At 41.0% G+C, this 21,732-nt stretch overlaps 1 protein-coding gene across 2 annotated transcripts in view; it reads left to right on the top strand.

The window, feature by feature from the left end:
- Positions 1–8,131: 8,131 nt before the first annotated feature.
- mrasa (muscle RAS oncogene homolog a) overlaps positions 8,132–21,732 on the top strand; it is a 28,957-nt gene continuing 15,356 nt past the window's right edge. For both annotated transcript variants that reach the window (XM_039818573.1, XM_039818572.1), the window contains exon 1: positions 8,132–8,283. The gene's annotated coding sequence lies outside the window, so the exon portion shown is untranslated. The remainder of the gene's footprint in view (positions 8,284–21,732) is intronic.

Raw genomic sequence — 21,732 nt, 5'->3', positions numbered from 1 at the left:
CACGGAGATGAGAAGGGTATGTATCGACTTGTCTTACTCTGGGGGTTATGGTGAATAAGCTAAATTTCCAATAAGTCGGCGTGTTCCTTTAAGAGAAAAAAATAGAATTTTATTTTTTTTAAAAGGTCAAATGTGTGATTTAAGGTTACTGTGGTGACTTTTGGATAAAAAAGGTCAATAAAGGCAAGTATTTTGTCATGATTTTTGTTATGTGTTTAAGAGAAATTGATTAAGCAGAACGTAGAAAACGAACATCTAAATGATTGCAACAAAAAAATGAGGAGCAAAACAGATGGAACTCACCGGAATGACATTAAAGCCGGTCTCCCCCACATTTTTTTCCTTTCTGAGCCTCTGCTGTCATCTGTGGGATGTGATGAATAGATGGGAACGGTTTATTACAGCCTATATTTTGCATTCTTTCAAGACACCCTGGCTATTGCAATTACTGTTGCGCATGCATTATATACTGTATGTTCCACATGTTTCTAGATTGAGTCAAACATTCAGGCAAACCCATGCAGATTAGAAAAAGGGGAACATAGGCATACATAGGCTATATGTGGTTGCTGCTTATCTGTAATGATGTGTGTTTCCTTTTCGGAACTCTGAGATGTGACTACATGCCTCTGAGCTGTTAAATTTTAATGGTGTAGCTGAGCTTGGTGCTTACGGACAGGATGCAAATGAAAGCTGGAACCAGGTACATAACACAACAGCTGATTTCCATGCACTCACTGGCTGCACATGGTGGTGGGGTCATGGCAGAGAAGGAAGTGAAAGTCGTGCAGTTGCTTAAGACAGTAGTGAGAAAACTTTCAGTATTTCAAACTGTCATTTGCATTTTCTTCTGATGACCACTAATTACGATATTTAAGATCGCAATGTGCAACACTGCTGAAACAATGTTTTGTATTCAGAGGGTTTCTATCAACATGGGACCTTAGATGAATGTGAGTACTCTGATATCAAATTAGTATGGTGCTAGTGTTGAGGTGGAAGTGTAGTCGGGTGTGGCAGCCTAACACTCTTTTAAAAGATTGTGTGTACTTGTAGATGGCAGCCCAGCAACACACAGACCACTTGTTTTAATTTCAGTTTCAGTCTAATCCTGAAGACCAAAAGGCTACAGCAGGCCATTGTGGGTGTACGTTTTATTTAATAACCATTGACTGTGATCAAGTGATCACTCAGACCCATTTTTGAACAGTCAGAATCAGAGTTATTAACTACATATCACATTTTAAATTAACTTTGCCAAAACAGGTTTTGGTATTAAAACATACTTTTATCAACACAGTAAAGTGGACAGTAATAATACAAACAATCAGTGTAACTTATTAACAAAATACAGTATTAGATGGTAAATGATGACATCATATCTGATATGATATATAGTATAAGGTGAAAGGTAACACGGAACAGCATGACATAAAATATCTGCAGGGATGACAAAAGGACATAATGCTCCCCCATTGTAATCAGGCATTTTGAAAATTTGCATTAAAGTAATAGGGTCCACCTTGCCATTGATGTTATCCATTTTTAACAAAAAGTCATCGCCCTATGTTCATTAAGCAGAATTTACCCCTATCAGACTTGCAGTACATCTCTTCATTAAAATACAAATAGGAAAACTGATGCACTTCATTTAACATGAATACTCTCATCCCATAAAAAATGTAATCTGGAAAGGAGAAACTATGCAAATTAGAGATTTACACAGAGAAGAATAGATATCATATAGAGTGATGACACATAACCAATACAACCTTACATGCAGGGGTAATCCTTTTGCAGGACACACAGTCATGTGGTAAAACTGAAAAATGCATCACTGTGCAGTGTATGTGTGTGCAGTGCACGCATGTGTGGGAGCATATGTATTGTGATCAAGTCAGATGGTTTGATTCCTGTGAAGAAACAGCTCACTACTGTCTCCATGGAAACAGGCAAGAGGCGAGGGAAGTGTGTGTGTCTCTGTGTGGATGTGTGTAATATGTGTGTGATGTGTGTGTGTGTGTGTGTGTGTGTGTGTGTGTGTGTGTGTCTGAAGGGAAGAGATAGAGAGAGTTCCCTTTTTCTATCTTACTCTATTTTATTCTGAGCTATAAAACTCAAATAAATAAGTGCCGAAGTACAAGGGAGTATTATGTGTTCATGACAGTCATTTTTATTTCAGAGATGTGTCAGTCCTGTGATGGACAGGAAGCATTTTCATGGTGTTCCTCTCTACCTTAAGAAGACACATCCCTTTGTATGTTGAAAGAAATAGTCAGGTACTAAATAGCATGAACATTTCTTTTAAAGCGGATGTTGGTGTCAGTGACCTCCTGCACTGGCACTCTTTGGTCCTCTTTGGCATTTTAAACGAGCCTGGAGGGACTATATTTAACTTATTAAATAAACCCAAACTGAATTCAAACAAGCTGCATCCTGTCTGATCTTTGTAGGATCCGTCCTGTACCTAGAGATCAAGGAGGCTATTTGCTGAACATTGATGTGCATTGGATTCAGTGTGTGTGTGTGTGTGTGTGTGTGTGTGTGTGTGTTTGTTTTCTACACACACACACACACACACACACATTCTATGTGTCCGTGCATCAATACAAACACACACACACACACACACACACACACACACACACACACACACACACACACACACACAGACGTCACTGGTGCTTAATGATCCATGACGACAATTCCACTTTTCCACATTGACATGATGCCTTCATGTCCCTTCAGAGGAAATTAACACTAAAAGTTGTACAAATGCTGCAAATATTTCTGTGAGCATAAAAAATGAAAACACATAATTTGGTCTAATAAATGTGTCCATGGACATTGGTCCTCCTGTAGCCTCGCTTTGCTAGACCCTCCTCCAAAGCGCGCTAAAGGAGGCTCTGGCTACTCCACACAGCATTCGGGGATGGGAGGTTTAATGGCATTTCTTTAAACCAATCAGAATCGTCATGGGCGGTGCTAAACTCCGCACCGAGCCGCTGCAAAATAGTCGTGCGAGAGAAAACTCAGATTGGACAGATAGTCTAGCTAGCTGTCTCAATTTACCCTGCAGAGATCTGAGGAGCAGTTAACCGTAGTCCTCAGAAATCCACCGGATTTAACCTTCCAATACAAAGAAAGCAGAAGGAAAGGGAAAATACATGCATCCGGCGGAATTTCCGGTAGCACCGGAGCAATCCCGGAAGCGGAACGCGAAGGATATAGACTAGTCCTCCTGTGCATGTGCAGGGCTGCTCTCCGAAAGGCTCACCCTACCTGACCCTCCCCTCCAAATGCCGGCAGCATCTGAAGAAAAATGAGTACTACGTAGTAGACACAAAAAGCAATCAATTCTCAAATTAAGATCCCATCAACTTGTCGGCCAATCCAGTGGAGTGATCTCTCAATGAATGAATAAATCAATAACCCAGTCAATCAATTCACCACCTCCTGATTGCTTCCTACAAGTCTTCCAAAGCCTAATTCAATATGTACTTACGTCAAACAGACCAAGCTATTGACTCCCCGATGGACACACCGGAAAAACAAATTCATGTGTCATTGCTGCCCTGCTGTATACAGCACATCCTGTCTACGCTAAGGTATTCCATACCTGAAGATTTCTTAAATCAAAATGTCAAATTAAAGTCTGATAATGCAGTACCAGATGACAAAAATGTAATGCATAGATCAATTCTCCAATGGTAGAAAAAAAGACTTTGTTGAGATGTGGGTATATGGTGAAAATTCTGTTTCTGTGACTTTACCACCAGCATTTCTACCATTAAGCAGGCCTATTATTAGCTGACCTTTACCTTCCAGCGAAAAGCCTCACCCATACGGTGATCCCTACCTCATCAACAATGACCCTTACGCACCCTGTGATAAGTGGTGGTGAAATGGCTCTCGGGATAGCAATGTCAGTCGACCGGACGACCACTTTTGTCAGAAATATCTCAACAACTCTCAGGTGGATTGCTATGGAATTTTGTGCAGATATTTATGATCCCTAGGCAATGTATCCTCGTGTTTTTTGGCGATCCCCTGACTTTTCCTCTAGCACCACCTGTAGGTTGGCATTTGTGGTTTTGAGTTAAATGTCTCGATAACTAGTGGATGCATTACCATGATATTTAGTTAAAGTGCTCATATTATGCTTTTTTGGCTTTTTCCCTTTTCCTTTATTGTGTTATATATCTTTTTTGTGCATGTTATAGGTTTACAAAGTGAAAAAGCCCAAAGTCCACCCCAAAGGGACGTAGCATCTCCAACAGAAAACACTGTTCACAAACTGCTCCAAACAGCTCTATTGTAGTCCAGCCTTTACTTCCATGACGAACGTGCGTCACTTTATTACACACGTTATAATGCTCGCCTAGCTGCTAGCATGGCACGCCCTCATACTCTGCTTCTGACTGGCTAGTAGTCCTTACCTAGCTACTGCACATGTGCGACTCCCAACAAAGATAGAACAGAAGTGCGATGCCTCACTCTGTAGCTAAAACAGAGAGCTCAACACACAGGGTGAAAAGAGGAGCTGCAGCAATGTGCAGTACAACAAAAATATATATTATTTAGAAAATGAAGCCACGCAAACCTATTCTGATACAACCTCTAAATACAACCATGAACCTGAAAATGAGCATAATATGAGCACTTTAAGACCATAGTTCCCCAGAGGGTAAATTGTGATATAATTTTTTTTGACCATGTGCCATTTAGCTTAATTTATTAAAAAATAAAAATAATAATATGTTAATAATAATAATAATATAGTATTACATTTTTTTTTTAAACTATTATTCTTTTAGGACTTTTTCATTGCCTTTATTATAGCAGCAAAAGTGCCACGGGCAGGATTGAACTGCTGCCAAGGACTCAGCCTACACTGGGAGGAAGCTCTACCAGGTAAGCCCCAGCTCAAATTCTGAATTTGCTAATACGCAAGATTATCATGCTAATGTGGTTATACCTCAGACGGTGATCTTTGTAAACATTACCATCCCCAGATAATCTTATAGACACTGTCATTGTGAGGGTTAGCATGCTGGCGTTAGCATTTAGATAAAAGCAAAGCCGTGCCAAACTATAACCTCACAAAGTCACCAGCTGGGCAGCAGTGTTTAACAGACACCAGCACTCCAATAATGCCTTTGAACTTTAGAAAAAACTTTTAAACATTTTTCACTTTCTTTCTTTCTTTCTTTCTTTCTTTAAATCTGTTTGTTAAAAGTGCTGACAAACAAAAGAAAGATATTAATGCCATACAAAATGTAAAGAATTACAGAGGATATGTGTGTTGCCTTTTAAATAAGATTTTCCCGGAAATACTGTACACAGTGTGTGTGTGTGTGTGTGTGTGTGTGTGTGTGTGTGTGTGAGGGAGAGAGAGAGAGATAGAGCACTATCATTTAGTAACTGTGAGTTCCAAACGCCTAATGTCTGGATTATTTACAGAGGTAAAACTCATAGGAAGCTCCCTCTTCCTCATTTCAATTGAATAATTCATATCTCCCTGTCCTTCTATCACACTCTCTCTCTCTCTCTCTCTCACACACACACACACACACACACCTCTGACCGTAACTAGTAATGGACTGCATCATAAACAGTCTTGCCGGTAATGTGGAAAATGTGTGCGTGTGTGTTTTGTTTTTCTGCGCATGTGTGCACTTATTAACTACACTATGTCATATCTGTCTTTAAATAATATATCACACCTCATTAGATATCAGCATTCCTTAGTGTTTGCACCCTGTCCTCTGTGGCTTCGAGCTGATATCCAGAATATACTCCTGCTCGCAAACAACCTCATAATCACCGAGGTTTCTGGGAAGCAGTTCTTTTACTCTAAGTATACAGCTACTAGGTGTGAATAATAGTCAGAAAGCAGCCTCTTGGAACTTGGTAACTGCAGACCTCGCTTTTTGGAGTTGCCCTGTTTAATGATCCCTGAAATTATTTATCGACCTGTTACTGAGTAAGTTATGAAATAAGGAATGCGATTGCTCAGCAGTGATTTATAATCAGTTTTTCATCTGTATAACAATAGTGATCGTCTTTATTCCTTCTGCACAGATCTGTTGGTATGCAGCCCGCTACATGCAGATTTACTGCTCAACAAAATTAAATCGTAGTTTACAGTGTCTGCCCTAATCTATTCCCAATATCACCAAGCCCTTTTGCTCTCAATCATTTTGTATCTCTCTCTCTCTCTCTCTCTCTCTCTCTCTCTCTCTCACACACACACACACACACACACACACACACACACACACACACACACACACACACACACACACACACACACACACACACACCTCCCTTTTTTCTCTTGATTGATCAGATCCTTATCTGTCTCTTTGACCTCTAGCTACAATGAACCAAGCTTGCAGTGCCATATCCTTTTTTTTTTTAGCAAAAATGGTTGATGAATACACTATGTTAAATGATTGCTGTTCATCTTATTAAAAACACATGCGAAATTCATGATTTTTCCATGTGAAATGCAAGAAAGGCAACAAGGGCCATGCATTCAACAGAGAAGAAAAAAAACGGAGACGTTCTCCCGTAAAAACACTCAACAAGATGTATCTCACAATTAAGAGAAAAAAAAAATCCATAATTACAAGTTATGAGATCTAGTAATTATGAGATCTTGTCCCTTAATCATGACTCACGATTACAATATACAGATTTTGAAAATACAAGATACGTACAAGACGATTGTGTGAAAAAGGTCTCCAGTTTATTTCTTTTCTGGTGAATGAACGTGCCTCTGTGCCACATATGTTTTACATGATTTTATAGGTGGGGTTGTGATTTCCACATGCAGTGTCTTACATTTCACATATGGAAATGGGCTTACCGTATATCAGATTAATTTCATCATGTTTCCTCAAAGACAGAATTACATAAGCCTATATGTGAATTTGTTTCCCAAATGAACATGTATACATTCACATGTGATAAATTCACAATGCATATGCATTTTTTCTTGAATGTCACAGTAGGACACGCAGGTGTAAAATAATAAAATGAATGATGGTAGAAATCCATTTAGCTTCTTCCATTTCAGGGTGCTGGTATTGTTCCTGCTGGCTCACTTGGACACTCAACAGAGCCATTGTTAATGTTATTAGTAACACCTGTTCTTTTCCAACTAAAAGTCATAATTGTCTGTTGTGAAAAAGGCCTATGTCACACACACACACGCACGCACGCACCGCACGCACGCACACACACACACACACACACACACACACACACACACACACACACACACACACACACACACCAGTCTTTTTAGTGCATCATTTAGGCCTACTTTACTTATCAATTATCCTATTCTTAATTTTTGAGCAAAGTTTGGTGTCATGAAAATGGTTGCATTTTAGCTGTGGAGAGGATCACTAAAGAACAACCTGGAGAGTAAAATAAGCTAGAAAAGTGAACAAGAAAAGGGAATGAGAAATAAATCGGTTTAAACCTCACTTCTTCATATGTTTTGTAACCTTCACATGTTGGCTCAGTTTGCCAGTAGGCCTACATTAAACATGTAACAAGAGTTGTGGGTCTCTGTGCCACAAGCCTTTGTACTATTGGCACAGAATTATTTGAGATGTTTTATTAGGTTTGCTCAATAATAGGCTATAGCTCAATAATATAGCAATCAGGAGGCTAACATCTGAAAAGTATGGATAATCTGATTTTAGGCGATTGCTGATTTTGTTAAACAGGTCTTTTAATTAATTAGGACGATTAGTTGTCCATGGTTCAATTTACAAAAACAAAACACACATTTGCTTTAATTAATCCATAACGCCCCTGAAACGGCTAATTTGACAGGACTGTTCCTTTAATAGAAGCCCGTTAAATAGAAAGGAACGGTCCATTTCACAAAATAGGGGACCTCTGTCCCTGCTTCGTGAGATTTCGAAATTTCAACACAAAAAAGACATTATGAAGGAAAACGAACACGTTACCTTCCAATTGCTTTTAAACGAGAATACATTACCTTACACTGAAAACCAATATTTAATGGTCTGATGTCTTCATTAAAACGGCGTTCACCCCTTTTGGGCTTTTCTATTTATAGCATCAGCTGTTGCAATACAAAGATTAGCTATTCAACGTATTGTTTCGCAGATGTGGGGAGCACACTCCTGTCTGTGGCGAAAGGGCGGAGGTGGTCTAAAGGCGAGAAAGAGAGAGATGAGGAGAAATATGTCGGTGTGAGGACGTTTCTTTGTGTCCACGACAGCGAAACTCATATCGGTAAGTAGCCTTCCTGCTGACAGAGAAGAGGTCGTGAGTCTGTGTTCATGGACAGTGCAGGCAACACCTCCCGTTAATGTAACATCAACTACTCTCAGTATAACAACACTTTAACGTTACTGTAGCCTAGCTAACTGTCACCAGGATATATTTAGACCAATGGCAGCTCGGTAAACAGCCAAGGGAAGTTAGCTCGTTTTTAATTAAGAGTATGGACGACTGTATTCAGTTTGCGGAAATTCCTTTTTGCTGCAAACTCAAAGAGAAAGATGAAGCTACCGAAATCCGTTATTCAGGGGCGGCTACTGTCGGTTTTCCATACGGCCGCTCACGCGCACATACTCGCAGGCGCGCGCGCGCACACACACACACACACACACACACACACACACACACACACACACACACACACACACACACACACACACACACACACAGAGACGGGCCTTGCCTCTGTGTATCAAAAATGTTCCCGAGGGGACAAAACACAAAGTGCTTGTCTTTTATCGTATGTCAGATATGATCATGAAAGATTCCACGGTGTTTTTTTAACAGCAGTATACATACACACAGCTTTGAAGCAAAAATGGTTTGCAGATTTAACCGCTGGACGGAGAGATTCTTCATGTATCAAATCATAGGATGAGATCATTCAGAAGCACCTCAGTCTGCAGAAAGAAAGAGACCCACGCGCGCGCGCACACACACACACACACACACACACACACACACACACACACACACACACACACACACACACACACACACACACACACACGTTAATCACTGTCTGGGGACAGATCCCCCCTATCCTTCCGTCATAACCTCATGGAAATGTCAAAACCTGCTGCTGCTGATGACGTTGCCTGTGAGAGTAATCGGTAGTTTATTTTTGCATGCTGTTTCACAATTTTCCTGAAGCTTAATTGTGACCTTTTGACCAGGGGGAAATCACCTTCTGTGGTACCTTTTTTAGATGCTGGGTTTCCTACCCAGGCGAGTCAGTGTGCCATCTATTACATGTGTACGAGGCCTGGTATTACTCGTTATTAAATAATGATTCCTGTGAGATTTAAGTAAATTGTCACTTGCATGTCTTACCTAGGTGACCTCCGATACTTCTAAGTGTGGTAAAAGGTTGACCTATAGTGTAGGAAAGGTAGGCTGTGTGACCATAAGGTATTTATGAGTGTTGTTAACCATGGCGTGATCATGAACTGGAAAAATACTAATAGGCTAAAAGATACATTATTCCATATTGTTCCAATAACTGGGCCATATATTTTTGCGTGGATAGTGATTAAGATAGAGACTAAAGCAGCAAATAGTGATTTGTGTCCCGTTTCACTACACTAGTTTTTAATCAAAGCCTGCTCAGAATCATAAATTTGGACAACTAAACAGCGTTTGATTGAATGGTAACATGATGATCATTTTAATGACTTCACTGAAAGCTTTTAAACAATACCATATGATAGTACTGAATTATTGCCTGGCCATATGGGACTATAAATACCATTTTGTGATGTGCTGACTAATAGACTACCATTCTACTTTGTATGGTGTTAATGTTATTTAAAGTCGTGGCCGGGTTAGCTCACTTGGTAGAGCAGGCGCACATATATAGAGGTTTATAGAGGTGCATGTCATTCCCCTTCTCCCTCCCCTTTCATGTCTTCATCTGTCCTGTGGAATTAAAGGCCTAAAATGCCCCAAAAAATAATCTTTAAAAAAAAAAAAAAAAAAAGTTATTTAAAGTCTCTGCCATGATTGACTGCTGTCAGTGGTGTCTAATGGGTATGAGAAATGCCATGATAGGCTACCGCAAGGTTATGGTTGTTTTCGTTCAAAGATATCTTTTTCATAATCAACCAGTGATTTGCAGTTCAAATACAGAATAGTTCATATACAGTAACAAGTACTTAATCATGCATTCAGTGCCCCTGATGCCTGGTTGCGGTTCACTCATGACATCCTGTGTCCTGGTTGGAATTCCCAAATAGCCAGAAAGAAAAGTTAAGTATTAGAATTAATGAATGGAAAGGTCAGAGTAGGAAATGCCCCCAGCAAGTCACAGAACATGAGTGAGACATTTGGGTTGTGTGTGTGAATGGCAGACTTATTCACAGAGAATTTCTTAAAATGACGTAGTATTATGAAAAAAGACGTCAATATAATTTATGGCTAAATGGGTTCTTAAACAATGCTGAGCCTGGAGGCTATCGCAAGTTAGTTAGTCATTGGTGATGACCCACAATCATGTGAGCTATACAGCCCTCTGTTAGGCTATTTGCACTTTGTTTTCTCAGCCAAATGCTGCACAGAGGGTCTTAAAGATCGGGGCATGAAGTCTGTCATCATTGGAGGAAATGTGACGAGGGGGGCAGCTGACTTTGCTTACCTCATTTTCTGAAATAGATCAACAGACATCCAGTACAACAAATTACGCGTTGAAATGAGTTTAAAGACATCTTAACATACAGTATCATTAGCATAGCCCACTGCTGCTCAAATAGCCATCATTTAAAACTAGGGATGCACCGAATCCAGTATTCGGCCAAAATCTTTTTTTAAGATAATTTTTGGGGCATTTTAGGCCTTTTATTTGACAGGACAGCTGAAGACATGAAAGGGGAGAGAGAGGGGGAATGACATGCAGCCAAGGGCCGCAGGTCGGCGTCGAACCCGTCCCACTGCGTCAAGGAGCAAACCTCTATATATGGGTGCCCGCTCTACCAACTGAGCTATCTTGGCGCCCGAATATTGGGCTTTTTGACGGGGTTCAGTTTCTGCCAAACCTAGAATTTTTTTCCACTGAACCCTACTCTTGCACTAAGCGCGCTACGCTGGTCGATGTAATGACGCCGCCGTTGATTGCGGGAAGGTGTTTACGTAGGCGGACCGTTCAATGCAGTAGGCTGTGAGAACGTGAAAATGGAACTCGTGGGCAGAAAAAGTGTCGGTGCATCCCTATTTGAAACACTGTCTCGGGAAGGAAACAACCTGGGACAATAAGAGAGATTGCAATTTACTGCACACTGAATTTGTACTTGTGAGAAGGAGATGCTAGAGATGTACATCTTCATCCAGAGAGCCATATTATTTTGTGAAGTAAACATTTTAAGTATATTTGATGCCATGCTGGCAAACATGGTGATATAATTGAGGGCTGTTTAGGTAATAATATAGTCATGTGCTGCTGCGTTTTTTTGGCCACATTATAACTGGAGAATATTACCAATATTGATGCTGGTAAAGAAATGTTAGGGTCCTTTTGTATTCGCTCCAGCTTACAGAAAAAAAAAGATAGCTGTCACGATTTAAGACTGGAGAGGAGGCTATTAAAGTGCAAAACTTGTGTATTTATTAACAAAACAACACCAAAAACATACTCAAACAAAATAAAAAAATAAAAAATTAAAACTAAGGCAAAATACCCTCAAACAAACAAACAGCAACCTCTCCCAGCCCATTCCTTCTCTCGCTCCCTTTATCCTCAAGCCCTTTTAAGCCCAGCCTCACCCAATTGGCACCTACCACCTGTACCAGTGGGTAGAGGGTGAGCCAAACTGAAGAAAAACCATTGAATGTGGAAAATACCATCCCATGTAGATACATGTGATTGCTGACATTCCTAGTTATATACATATATATGTGCTTACACAACCACAAGCACCAGCATAATTTAAAAATGTCAATTGCTGCAAAATCTTTTTTACCTATTGTTCTACGCTTTAGGATTGCCCAGCCCCTCCTTACAGAAAGGACCTTATGGCAAAACTGCATGCACTCTCCTCAATTAAGTTAGCGAGCAGCTGATCTACCCCCCACATCACAGGCTGAACCATAGCAGAACACTATGAACCCATACAACCTACTGAACATGCCAATGTCAAATGATAAAGTAACAAATAAACTGAAACATTACACTGAAATTAAGTATTAAGCAGACACAAAACATTGTTAATTTTTGGAACACAGGCTAGTGAAAAGGGAGAAAGGAAGCCTTTTCACAATGCCCTTAATCAAATTATTGCTTTCCCTTCAGCTGTCTTGGTGACAAGAACCAGCAACCTGCCTCTCCTACGTTGGAAACCCAGTTCCCCCAAAAAGTCAGGCTTTCACTATTCAACTCTGGCACTGGCACAACTCATAAAATTATACTATCCGTTTCCTAAATGGTTTTCATAGATCAAAAGTAAAGTAAAATAAAAGATCAGATTAGCTCTAAATCTAAGAAAAAGAAAACAAGGGTGGGGTTTGTCATTTGACAGCAGCTTAAAGCTTTAATACATTTTGAACTCTGTGTCTTAACACCTCCTTTTGAATGATTGATGAGCGTTGACATCAACGCTACAGTACAGGCTGGGGTGTGCACCACTGCGTTCCTCCTTATTTCTGTTCTGTGAGTTGTGTTGCTGCTTTGTTCCCATGTGAAAAGGGAAGTCCCTTCATCCTTTCCCAAGGCAGCAACCAACCGCTTCTCAAGAGCCCAGAGAGGCTTTATGGAGTCATGGGGAAGACAGAATACCAAGTCCAAAACATACCAGCTGCTTCTGTTATTTTATATGTAAAACCCCACATCTGTAGGGTAAGGTTGGTGTCGGGGACGCACTGTGGATTGTAGAGGTGTTGAAATTAATCAAATAATCGATGCATCAAATTGTGGACATGGACGATGCTGCATCGATAATTGGCAGGCTCATAGTCGTTTACAATTTAATGTAGGCCCAACAACATTTCTGTTTACATTTTCTGTTATGTTTTGCACATTCAGGAAGTGCCACGTGCTCAGTGCTGTAGTTTTATGTATCCAATTTATTTAGTATTAGAGCACTGCAGAATGTTTTGTTTTTGAAGCTTGAAAAGCTATGAATTTAATATCCTACATGGCTTTAATAGAAAAATGTATTTGACACATCGTGATGCATCGAGATATCAAATTGAATCGCGTACATGATAATCGTAATCGAATCGGGAGATCAGTGAAGATTCACATATCTAGTGGATTAACAAAATATTTCACTGGTCCTCGAGCTGTCACATTGGATGAAGATAAACTTATTATATTCCCTTGTCAGCCACAGCTGTACAGACTGGCTCTTCAGTTCAGGAATCAAGTGAAACAACATACAAAAGAAGCTTTATAGAATTATTTCCACACTGCTGCAGTGTGTGTAACAAGATGTAATAACCTAATATATCTGCTGTGCTGCAATGGCTGGATTTCGAATGATGTAAAGCAGATTTGAAAGATTTCTGCGTATTTCTCTGATTAATGAACGCTGGGTTTGCTACAAGAAAGAAATATGGAAATGAATGCTATTTCGTAATGTGGATGATTGCTGTTTTCGAGTCAAAGGTGGTTCTGTCCGGCATTTTCAGGAAAGGCCAAAACATTAGGACAAAAGATAAGTTTACAGCCATCAACTTAAGAGTGGGGCTAGTGGCTTGAACATTTTGACAAGATATGGCCAGATTTGTTAGGGTAAATCTCAAGTTTGTTGCCTCCTACTCTCTATCTCTTATTCCAACGCTGTCTCCTGGAAATTATGTTGATATATTACTAAATTGTTTTCCCATTTACGTTGTGCTGCAAAACATAATGAGCTGGACTATGGATATAAAGTGCAGGACATTGACACCAGAGTGTGGGGTGCGCATCCTGAGTCTGTGGTTAGTTAGGCAACAAAAGCACTTTGGTCAGGTTTAGGGGAAGATCATGGTTTCGGTTAAATGTTACATGTAAGGGTGGCTTGTGGCTCTGAGGTAGAGTGGTCGCCCATTAACCACAAGGCTGGAGGTTCAATCCCAGGCTTCTTCGGCCAGCATGTTGCTCCCTGGCTGCTTTGCATATATAGCTGTCCACTGCTCCTAATACTAGGATGGGTTAAACCACAGGAAATAAAATTTCACTACATTGTATATGACAATATAATTTCTGTAACACATTGTATCTCATGCTTCAAGTCCCTGTGGTCTTTTTCTGTAAACAAAGACCATGGGCTTTCCCTAACCAGGTGCTATATACGGTATAGGTACTGTATAAATGTACAGTGGCCGAGACCGTTCAACACAAATACAAAAGCCACAACACAAACGCAAAAGCCACAACACAAACGCAAAAGCTACGACACAAATACAAAAGCCACAACACAAACATAAAAGCCACGACAGAAACGCAAAAGCCACGACACAAATACAGAAGCCACAACACAAATACAAAAGCTACAACACAAACGCAAAAGCTACGACACAAATACAGAAGCCACAACACAAATACAGAAGACACAACACAAATACAAAGCCACAACACAAATACAAAAGCCACAACACAAACGCAAAAGCCACAACACAAAAGCAAAAGCCACGACACAAATGCAAAAGCCACGACACAAACGCAAAAGCTACGACACAAATACAAAAGCCACGACACAAACGCAAAAGCTACGACACAAACGCAAAAGCTACGACACAAAAGCCACGACACAAACGCAAAAGCTACGACACAAACACAAAAGCCACGACACAAACGCAAAAGCTACGTCACAAATACAAAAGCCACAACACAAACACAAAAGCCACAACACAAACGCAAAAGCTACGACACAAACACAGAAGCCACAACACAAACATAAAAGCCACAACACAAACGCAAAAGCTACGACACAAACACAGAAGCCACAACACAAACACAAAAGCCACAACACAAACGCAAAAGCTACGACACAAACACAGAAGCCACAACACAAATACAAAAGCCACAACACAAATACAAAAGCCACAACACAAATACAAAAGCCACAACACAAACGCAAAAGCTACGACACAAATACAGAAGCCACAACACAAACGCAAAAGCTACGACACAAACACAGAAGCCACAACACAAATACAAAAGCCACAACACAAATACAAAAGCCACAACACAAACGCAAAAGCTACGACACAAATACAGAAGCCACAACACAAATGCAAAAGCCACGACACAAACGCAAAAGCCACAACACAAGTAAGCTACAACACAAACGCAAAAGCTACGACACAAATACAAAAGCCACAACACAAATACTTCAGCGACAACGGAACTTTCCTCCTGGCCCGTTTCAGGAAGGAGGTTTAACAAACTCTGAGTCTAACCCTGATCACTGAGTTGATTTAACCTGAGGTGGGAAACTCTGAGGGCTAGATTTATCAAGCCGCTTGCGCCTGTTTCCAGGCGCTAATTGGTCGCAAAGACGGACGTAACCGATGCGGGCTATTTACAAACCGGGCGCACTTGGGTAAAATCGCAGATTGTCTGCCACATGAGCGAGAAGAGACAAGTTGCGCTTTCAATATGCGTTCGTGGGAATGTCGTGGGGAAAGTGGGAGTTCCACCTGAAAAGGTGGGAGGATAAGCGCAAAGTGCACCTAATTATATATTCCGTGGTATTTACAAAGACTGTCAGTAAGAGCGTGCCTCTATTCTGCGGGGTCTAAACCAGCCGCAATCGAGTTTCCTCGTAGACCTTTATGTGGCTGGTGAAATGGCAACAGTAATTTGAGCAAGACGAAGACATAGGCGAGGCTGAAAATATTTTTAACACAAGAATCACACTTTGTCAGTGAACACAATATCATTTAGCGTTACAGATCAAGCAGCCATGCAATATTAGAGTTACTGGAAGAAATCAAAGATGAAATTGAATCTCCCACTCAGTGTTCACATCCCATTCCAGCAGTTGTTAAACTCCTCGCTACATTACAAATATTGGCATCAGGATCATTTCAAACAGTCATAGCATCAGCAGTGGGAATATCGCAGTCTGCACTCAGCCATATCATAGCACAAGTACCGCTTTGCTACAGCGCAATTTATGGTATAGTGGGCGGAGAAAGACGCTGATTGCCTGATGGGTCAGGGTTGATAAATACTACGCAAAATGTGGAAGCATAGCGTGTGCTATTACCGAACTCTCATAAACAGACGCAGCGCAAACTGCGCTAGTGTAAATAAATTAGGCCCTGAGTTTTCTGTTTCAGAAAGAGAGGTAACTTCACCTCAGAGTCAGTTACTATGGTAACTGAGTCTGTGAACCTAACCTGTCGGGAGCAGGTTTTCTTCAACAAACCTCGAGTTTCTCTCAGTCTCCTCCCTCTGACACAATGCTCTTCCATTTCCTCATTCATTCATTCAATCTGGATCAGGCGCATTTTAGCGAAGTTTGTTATCGGCATGGAATAAAAAAAAATTGTTGGTTTATTAACCATGTTAGGCAGACTATAAATGTTTTTTTTCTCAAAACATGGCTTTTCCTTTTGTCTACGATCCCATTGATGAAGAACCTGCTTTACTTCAGCTGCTTTACTTCACAGAGAGTTAAACAAGTAATTGAGAAAGTTGTAGCGGCACAACTGGTTGACCATTTAGAAGCTAATCAGTTCCTCCACCCACAGCAGTTTGGTTTCAGATCAGGTTACTCAACTGAAATTGCAAACTGCTGTTTTATTGAAAATGTGAAAAAAATCCCTGGATAGGGGTGAGGTGGTGGGAGTAGTATTCCTTGATCTTAAAAAGGCCTTCGATACAATCAACCATAACTTGCTTTTAACTAAAATGTCATTTTTTTATTTTTCTACTGAGGCAGTACACTGGTTTGCATCCTATCTTCAGGCTAGAGTACAGTGTGTCAAAGTTGACCAGGAAAAATCCTCAATCATGAACATCAAAATGGGCATACCACAGGGCTCTATACTTGGTCCTTTACTGTTCAGTCTTTTTATTAATGATCTACCGTTAAACTGTTCAGGTGCCAGCTTCCAGCTATATGCAGATGATGCAGTTCTTTATGTACCCGCTAAGTCACCAGAGCTGGCAGCTGATGTACTCTCTGCATGTATGGCTGATGTCGGACAGTGGCTCAATCATAATCAGTTGGTGCTAAATTTCACAAAAACAGTTTCCATGTGTTTTTCTATTAAGAAATTGGATTTAAATGAAAGATTTAAGATTAATTTACAAAATGAAAAAATTCAATCTGTAACAGAATTTAAATATCTTGGATTGGTCATAGATCCTCAACTTAAATTTGCTAAACTTATAAAGAAAATCTCTATAACAATACAAAGCAATCTTAACTAATTAGAAACTATATACCAAACCAGGCAGCCCTGCTGTACATGCATGCTATGGTCTTTTCACATATTTCATACTGCATGACAGTTTGGGCGCAAGCAGCTCCGTCTGAAATAAAACGTATTGGTTCACTTTACAATTGAGCAATACAAATTATGGATAAAAAGCCCATCCACTACCATCACTGTTACATCCTTGAAAAATATAATATATTAAGCTTTGAAAGCTTTAGTAATTTATGTTTTCTTAAATTAATTTTCAAGTGTATTAATAATTTAGCACCTGAGCCACTTAGTAGATTTATTCAAATACAGAGCAGCCAAAGAGTTACTAGAAGCAGTACAAATCATAACTGTACAATACCATACTGTAGGACAAGCTTCGCACAGACTGCCTTTTCAGTTAAGAGCTGTAGACTATGGAATTCATTACCAGCTGACATTAAGGTCATATCGGACTTCAAAAAATGTACTTCCAGCATTAAGTTGTGGCTAAAGGCAAATCAAAACTGTAACCACTTTTATCTATTGTTATTAGTATTATTTTATTTAGTTGTGTAGTGAGTGAAGGTGTGTGTGTATGAAGAAATGCCTATGATTTTTCCTTGTATGTATCTGTTTTATAATGTTATTAGAAATGCCCAACCAGGGACAAGAGTTGAGAATTAGCACTAGCTATAAACTCTATATGCTGCGCATCAGTTACGGGCTTTGTATTGTAACTATGTTTGCTTGTATGGTCCCTGTTAAATAATCAAATAAATAAATAAAATAAACATACGTCGGGAGATGATATTGAAGCCCCGACCTTTCAATTTTTAGATAACTTCCTATTTGAGCGGTATAGTTTTTCTTCCCAGTCTATCAGTTATGTAGGCTACATAACCTTATCATCCTCATCACTAATGTCACCCATCTATGCTCTTACATCCCAGCAGATTATTTGTGTCGCATTACGTTTTTTTGCAAATGGCATTTGTCTTTACAACATTGGTGATGCGGAGCATGTTAGTAAAGCCACTGTAGCAAAGCGCCGTCAGAAGAGTGTGACTCGATCGCAAATGTGTTTTAAACGTTTTTAAAAGGGGTTCCACAGTATTGCAGGTGAATGATGTAAACCCTTTGAAATAAAAGATTATAGATTATAATTATGATAATGATGGTGCTGCAGCCTCAGAATGGGATTAGTAGGACTAGTACTTTTTCGTCCGCAGTGTTGCACCTAAATGAAATGGATTATAGGTTCAATACCATTTCACCAGTAATATTATGCTATACTTATGATTAAATATGATATACACTATATTGGAATATATACGTATTTACTCCCGGGTCCCCCGGGAGATACTGTGGGAGGTGCTGCGGGAGTATGGGGTGAGGGGGTCTCTACTCAGGGCCATCCAATCTCTGTACGACCAAAGTGAGAGCTGTGTCCGGGTTATCGGCAGTAAGTCGGACTCGTTTCAGGTGAGGGTTGGCCTCCGCCAGGGCTGCGCTTTGTCACCAATCCTGTTTGTAATATTTATGGACAGGATATCGAGGCGTCGTCGGGATGGGGAGGGGTTGCAGTTCGGTGGGCTGGGGATCTCATCGCTGCTATGCAGATGATGTGGTCCTGATGATGTGGTCCTGATGGCATCATCGGCCTGTGACCTTCAGCACTCACTGGATCGGTTCGCAGCCGAGTGTGAAGCGGTTGGGATGAGGATCAGCACCTCTAAATCTGAGGCCATTGTTCTCAGCAGGAAACCGATGGAATGCCTTCTCCAGGTAGGGAATGAGTCCTTACCCCAAGTGAAGCAGTTCAAGTACCTTGGGGTTTTGTTCGCGAGTGAGGGGACAATGGAGCGGGAGATTGGTCGGAGAATCGGCGCAGCGGGTGCGGTATTACATTCCATCTATCGCACCGTTGTGACGAAAAGAGAGCTGAGCCAGAAGGCAAAGCTCTCGATCTACCGGTCAGTTTACGTTCCTACCCTCACCTATGGTCATGAAGGCTGGGTCATGACCGAATCCAGGGTACAAGCGGCCGAAATGGGTTTCCTCAGGAGGGTGGCTGGCGTCTCCCTTAGAGATAGGGTGAGAAGCTCAGTCATCCGTGAGGAGCTCGAGTGAGCCGCTGCTCGCCTTGCGTCGAAAGGAGCCAGTTGAGGTGGTTCGGGCATCTGGTAAGGATGCCCCCTGGGGCCTCCCTAGGGAGGTGTTCCGGCGCGCGTCCAGCTGGGAGGAGGCCTCGGGGAAGACCCAGGACTAGGTGGAGGGATTATATCTCCAACTTGGCCTGGGAACGCCTCGGGATCCCCCAGTCAGAGCTGGTTAATGTTGCTCGGGAAAGGGAAGTTTGGGGTCCCCTGCTGGAGCTGCTCCCCCCGTGACCCGACACCGGATAAGCGGACGAAGATGGATGGATGGATGACGTATTTACTCTAGCAGCAATTTTCTCCCACACAAATTCTCTCTCTTTTGAAGCAGCCGCTGAGTTTTTTTTTTTAAACTCGCTGTATGTACGCATGAGTATTTCCGCCGACCCGTTTGTTTGTGGTTGTTACCATGCTGAATCGTAGTATCATGGCTCCATTCATGCTGCCTTTTTATTGTGGTGGTTCATGCGCATGAACCTACTCTGAGTTGATTGAACCAACGCATATCAGCTGTTCTGGAACTGAAAACTCAGTTTCCCATCTCAGGGTAAATCAACTCTGACATCAGGGTTAGACTCAGAGTTTGTTAAAAAAGCGATTTAACCCGGTAACAAGTGATCCACCGTCGTGATACTCAAACCCCTGGGTTGAACCTGAAGTTACCTCGTTAACGTCTAATCTTGCTTCGTAGTACAGGCCTCTGCCATAGTAAACGGTAAACGAAATGGACCAACAGATCCCGTTGCTCTGGACGGAGACCAGTGAACGATATTAGAAGCACTTTTCCGGGGAGGGCTGAGCGTTACTGAGCAGCCTCAAACTGAGCTTGAAGACGTATATGTGACGTGAGCAACCTGTCTGAAAGTTGGAAGTCTTCTGGTAGCTGTGCCAAGAGAAATCAGGAGCGTAGGTATATGTAAGGAGATAACATGAGCACAGGCTAATTATTGCTAACTAAAATTCTAGTTAACATTAGTAATTAAACTTACACAGCTAATATAAGTCAAAACTGCCTGCGAGGTTCTCCCGTACTATATGGTAATTCCTCTACAATGCCACAGTAAGTCGCGTGGTTATGACACAATCGTTAGCCTATTTTAAAAAAAAGTCTGCTACGGGGCCATAACGTGAGATACAAGGTAATGGAGCCTTTTATACGTTGTCATGTTTCTTTAGAAATAAACAATGGACAAATAGAGTCTTTAAACGCTTCAGATGTAGTTATTCGCTGTCAAAGTGACGTAGGAGCTATGCTTGCCAGACGCTCGCTTACCCCCTTGGCCTCTGCTCCCAACAGGTTAGGTTCACAGGCTCAGTTACCATAGTAACTGACTCTGAGGTTAAGTTCCCTCTCTTTCTGAAACTGGCTGGAGTTACCCCTCTCTCTCAGGTTTAAATAACCTCTCTTTCTGAAACTGAAAACTCAGTTTCCCTCATCTCAGGGTTAACAAACTCTGAGTTTTCACTAAACCTGCTTTCTGAAACGGACCTTATCCGCCGGCTCCGTTTGTCAACAACCCACTCACTTCCGTTGTCACTCACTTCCATTGTTGCTTTTGTATTAGTGTTGTAGCTTTTGTATTAGTGTTGTAGCTTTTGTATTTCTGTTGTACCTTTTGCTAGGCCCTTAATCAAAGCACTATTTTATGCTTGAAGTTGAGTCACATAAATAAACATGAATATATGAATGACAAGACTTCTATTAAATCATGATATAACATGATAGGGTATTGACGCAAAAAATGGGCAATTGCTTCTTATGAATGTTGCTCTTTCAAATAGGTAATTGATCATGCCACTGAGGGTTGAAAGCTTTTAGGCCTGTCCGACGTGCATCTGTAGGTCTGTATTGTAAACATCTAGTGTATGAAATTCTCACTGCGCTGCATTTTTATAAAAGATGATAATCTGGACGCTGGTCACATCACCCAGATGCCATGTTGATAAGAGTATTAAATACTTAAAGGTCCCATGGCATGAAAATTTCACTTTGAGGTTTTTTAACATTAATATGAGTTCCCCCAGCCTGCCTATGGTCCCCCAGTGGCTAGAAATGTCGATAAGTATAAACCGAGCCCTGGGTATCCTGCTCTGCCTTTGAGAAAATGAAAGCTCAGATGGGCAGATCTGGAATCTTCTCCTTATGAAGTCATAAGGAGCAAGGTTACCTCCCCTTTCTCTGAATTTGGCC

This window comes from Perca fluviatilis, chromosome 12, assembly GCF_010015445.1.
Source record: "Perca fluviatilis chromosome 12, GENO_Pfluv_1.0, whole genome shotgun sequence".
In the NCBI taxonomy this organism is placed as follows: domain Eukaryota; kingdom Metazoa; phylum Chordata; class Actinopteri; order Perciformes; family Percidae; genus Perca; species Perca fluviatilis.
This window is presented reverse-complemented; position numbering and strand designations above follow the sequence as displayed.